Below are 4,958 nucleotides of genomic sequence, written 5' to 3'. Positions count from 1 at the left end.
TAGGACTTCTAGTACTATGTTAACAATAGTGGCGAGAGTGGGCATCCTTGACATGTTCCTGATCTTAAGGGAAAGGCTGCCTACTTTTCGCCATTGAGGATGATATTCGCTGTGGGTTTTTCACAGATGGATTTTATGAATTAATCACTATAAAGACAAAGGTTTTAATTTCAATGTGATCAAATTTGTCAATCTTTTCCTTTATTGGTTGTAGCTTTTAGTGCTTGTTTAAGACATCTTTCCTTACCCTCAAAGATACACCCTTATGTAACTTATTAAGGCCTTATGGTTGTGCCCTTCACATTTAGTCTGTAATACACGTTTCTGATGTGATACAGGAGTCCAATTTTATTTTTTCCATATCAATATGTAATTGTCCCACCCTCGTTTATGCCCTGTGCTCAGTGCTCTGTGGTACAAACTTATTAAAAATCAAGCTTCCATATATGAGTGGGTCTGGTTAGAGGCTTTGTAATTTGTTCCAGTGTTTTGGGTTTTTTGTTTATCTCTCCACTAATAACCACTATCTTGAGAACTATAGCTCTATTATAAATTTTACATGGTAAAACAAGTGATCCCAACTTATTCTCTTCTTGGCTATGCTTGGCCTTTTTCATTCACACGAAAAGTGTAGAATAGCTTTGTTATGTTCAGCACACACACCCCTTCTAGAATTTTCATTGGAATTGCACTATCAATTAGGAACTGTAATGTTTATATCTTGATATATGTCTAAATATGTATCTCTTTGCAATATCATACATATCTTTACAATATCATCTTTCCATAAATGAGCAAGATTATTTTTCATTCATTTAGGTCTTCTATAATGTCATTTAATAAAGTTTGGTTGTTTTCCCTGTAGACAAAGCACACTCTTTTGGGTGTGGGGTGTGGCTTGGGGGGGTGTAACTTGATTGAAGAAAAGTAAGTCAGTTACTAGCACAGCTATTAGTCGACCACTAGCCCACTGACAGCTTGTACCACTTATTAAACAGCTATAATTAACAGCATATTGGAAGATGAACTCATAGCTCCAAGCCTTCTAACAATTTAAATGAAAATTACAAAATGTTTGAGACCCTATTTTGGAAAAGGTGTCTGACTTCCAATTTCCATTCTCTGTAGAACAACAACAGATCATTCTTTTATTGACATGCATAAAATACATCACACTTTCTGTTCTGCTGATGCTATAAAATTCAATACCAATTCTCCAGCCACATCAGTTGTGAGCATAAAGTATAGCATGTAACTTTAAATCTCTAACGGTGGAAGGCTTAAACAAGAATTGATGCTAGAAAAATGTTGCTTCCTTTGATGTGACACCGAGTGAGCCCCTCCCTCCCCCTCAGATGGTTCCTTCAGCATGTGCAAGTCCTGAGGAATGGTTTTAGTCTCATAACCAAGTTAGTGTGAAGACATTGGCCACATAATACACATGCTCTATTTTTAAAACAATTCTGAATCCTGTGTTCTTGTCACTACTTTATGCTTTCTAAAAGCAGTTATTGTCCAAAGCTGGAAGAATCTTAAGTCTTCTCAGATGAGCATGTGAATGAATAGAGGGAGGTAAACAAAAACAAAAATTTGAAAAGTGAGGTCTGATAGAGAAGCAGCCAGATAAGAAAATTAAAAAAGGGACAGTAATTTAGTAGCTCCAGCTACAATGCAGGTAGCATCACATGGCATACATCTGAATCCATTCCCGAGATACTCTCTGTTGTTGTACTTCTCTCTGTCCATTTTATAGATCTGTGCGATCTCTGGCACTAGGGGGTCATCTGGGTTTGGATCAATCACATAGCAGTGAACACATGGATAAAAGTTAAGAATTTTGATCTTAGAGTATCGAGACAAATGCTATCATTACTATTATCATTCAGATGATAAATTCTTGTAAATGCAACATTAGGTGGTTTTAAGAGGTAGTACGTAGGAAAACGAATTGTCAAAAGAACATACCACCTTGGGGACCTGGGAGGTTCAGTCAGTTAAATGTCTGCCTTCGGCTCAGGGTCCTGGGATGGAGCCTTGTCAGGTTCCCTGCTCAACAGGGAGTCTGCTTCTCCCTCTCCCTCTGCCCCTCTCCCCCACCCCCTGCCACTTGCAGTCTCTCTTAACGCTCTCTCTCAAATAAATAAATTAAATTAAATTTTAAAAAGAACATACCTCCTTGATATGGGCTGTCATTAGGCCCCATAACTGTGGCCAATGAAACATATCATCCCTAGCTTGACCTGCAGAACTTTGTGTTGGTCAGGGGCCAAATCACAAAGTTCCTTATTAATCTATTCCAATGCTATAGTCTGTGCATTCTGGCCCCTCACTTTCACTGGGTGTGTGCTCAAAGTGGATTATCTCAGCAGCAGGAAGGATTGTCTCTCGTCTCACACCAGTTCTGCCAAACACAGGTGTAGAGGCCTCTTCCCTACACAGTTGGTGCTTCCCCAGCCCTAAGGGTCTCATTGCAGGACACCCACAGTTCTTGTTAGATTGATTCCTATATAATATATTGGAAGCTATTACAAAATGGTATCACTTGAAAGTTTTTTCATCTTCTAATGTTTGTTACAATTAATTTGTATGTATTGATTTTGCATTTAGCTAGCTTGCTAAATATTCATATTATTTCTAAAAATGTCTTACAGATTCTTTTTTACTTTCTTGATGCATAATGATGGAATACAGTAATATAATAATAGTTTAGTGTATTCCATCCTAACCTTATACCTTTTACATGTCCTTGTGACTTAATAAGCAATCTAGAATCTCTGATAAAAGAGTAAACTGACGTTGTGGTAGCAAGCATGATTATATTGATGCAAAGCTTCCAGTGTTTCACACTGAGTATGATGTTTGCTATATTTTTTAAAAACTAGGACGAACCATTTGATAGTGCCAATATTCCGCCGTTTTGCATTGGACAAAAATAATAATAGCATATGGTTCGATCTAATAGATTATCAGATTAAATAATTTGCTTCTATTTTCAGTTTGTTAAGAATTTTTAAAGATGAATAGTGATATTTTAATGTTTTTCCTATATCTATCAAGATGGTCATATGGTTTCTTTTTTTTTTTTTAAAGATTTTATTTATTTATTTGAGAGAGAGAATGAGAGACAGAGAGCATGAGAGGGAGGAGGGTCAGAGGGAGAAGCAGACTCCCCGCCGAGCAGGGAACCCGATGCGGGACTCGATCCTGGGACTCCAGGATCACGACCTGAGCCGAAGGCAGTCGCTTAACCAACTGAGCCACCCAGGCGCCCAGTCATATGGTTTCTTTTGTCTTTCAATTTGCAAATGCGGTGAATTACATGATTTGATTTTCTAATATTAATTTAATGCCCCATTCCTGGAATAAAACTAACTTGGTGATAGTGCACTATTTCATTTGCCAAAGTTTTGTTTGGGACTTTTATATCTATATTCATAAATGAGAATGATTTAGAATTTTCCTTCTTTGTATTATCCTTGCTGGAGTTTTGTATTTGAGGTTATGCTAACTTCAAAAAATGAGTTGGGAAGCGTACCTTCTTTTCCTAGTCTCTAGAAAAGCTTGTGTAAGATTGAAATTATATCAGGTTGAATTTTTGGCAGACATTGACTCTGAAATCATCTAGATCTAAAGTTTTCATTATAGGGAGATTTTTAAAAATTATTAATTCAGTATCTTTAATGGTTTGGGGTCTCCTCATGTCCTATTCTTACTCAGTTTTTAAAAATATTTTATTTATCGGGGCGCCTGGGTGGCTCAGTCGTTAAGCGTCTGCCTTCAGCTCAGGTCATGATCCCAGGGTCCTGGGTTTGAGCCCCACATCAGGCTCCCTGCTCAGCGGGAAGCCTGCTTCTCCCTCTCCTACTCCCCTGCTTGTGTTCCCGCTCTCGCTGTGTCTCTCTCTGTCAAATAAATAAAATCTTTAAAAAAATTTTTTTATTTATCTATTTTAGAGAGAGATAAGAGAGAGCACACAAGCTGGGGAAAGGGCAAAGGGAGAGGGAGAGAGAAAATCTTCAAGCAGACTCCCCACTGAGCATGGAGCCCAATGCAGGGCTTGACTCCAGGACCCTGAGATCGTCAGGGTCCAAGAGTTGGACTTAACCGAATGAGCCACCCAGGTGCCTTTTATTCAGTTTTGATAGGTTACATTTTCTAGGTAGTTTCCATTTCTTCTAAATTTTACACCTTATATTGGCAAAGCTGTTCATGATATTCTCTTTTCATCATTTTAATATCTGCATGATCTATAGTAATGCCCCCCTTTCACGCTGGTATTGACTGCATTCCCCTCCCTCCCTCTCTTCCTTCCTCACTCTCCCTTACCTCACTCCTCTCTCTCCCCTTCTTATCTTCACCAGGTGATTATAACTTTCAAAGAATTAACTTTTGGTTTTGTCAAACATCTCTCTTTTATGCTTGTTTTCTGTTACATTAACTTCTACTCTTACACTTATTATTTCCTTTCTCTTCCCTATTTATTGCTTGCCTTTAAATTTTGCTTATGGTGTTTCTCATCATGTATAATTTTCATCATTGTTACAGTCACCTTTATAAACTTTAAAGTTGACTTAACAAATCTGTGAGGGCTTTTTTAGGATCTTAAAGTTCTCTCTCCTCCCAAAGACATTCTTTTATTTTTTCCTCTAATAGTTTTATCAAGTTTTAGATGTAAGAATTTAATCTGTTTGGAATTTATTTCTGTGTTCAATGAGAATTATAAAAAGATAACTTCCCCAACACCACATGTTGCCTGGTTCACTTTTTTCACTGATCCCCAAATTCCCATGTATATGTGGGTTTTCCAATCCATTAGCTTTATGTCAACAAACTGACTTGTAGTCTCTGTTTACATTTTTTCTTCCTTCCCAATTATTATTTACTCATTATTTTTTCTTGTCTCATTGTATTGGCGAGGGTTGCCAGTACACTGTTGAACAGATGCAGTAAGAGTAGGT

The 4,958-nt window shown here is 37.5% G+C and overlaps 1 pseudogene; it reads right to left on the bottom strand.

The window, feature by feature from the left end:
- Positions 1–1,681: 1,681 nt before the first annotated feature.
- On the bottom strand, positions 1,682–2,300 carry LOC123841948 (ubiquitin-conjugating enzyme E2 D3-like; annotated as a pseudogene).
- Between the last annotated feature and the right edge of the window lie 2,658 nt (positions 2,301–4,958).

The sequence above is a fragment of the Mirounga angustirostris genome, unplaced genomic scaffold (genome assembly GCF_029215605.1).
Source record: "Mirounga angustirostris isolate CCGP_5_RB_7025 unplaced genomic scaffold, mMirAng1.0.hap1 SCAF_10, whole genome shotgun sequence".
In the NCBI taxonomy this organism is placed as follows: Eukaryota; Metazoa; Chordata; class Mammalia; order Carnivora; family Phocidae; genus Mirounga; species Mirounga angustirostris.
This window is presented reverse-complemented; position numbering and strand designations above follow the sequence as displayed.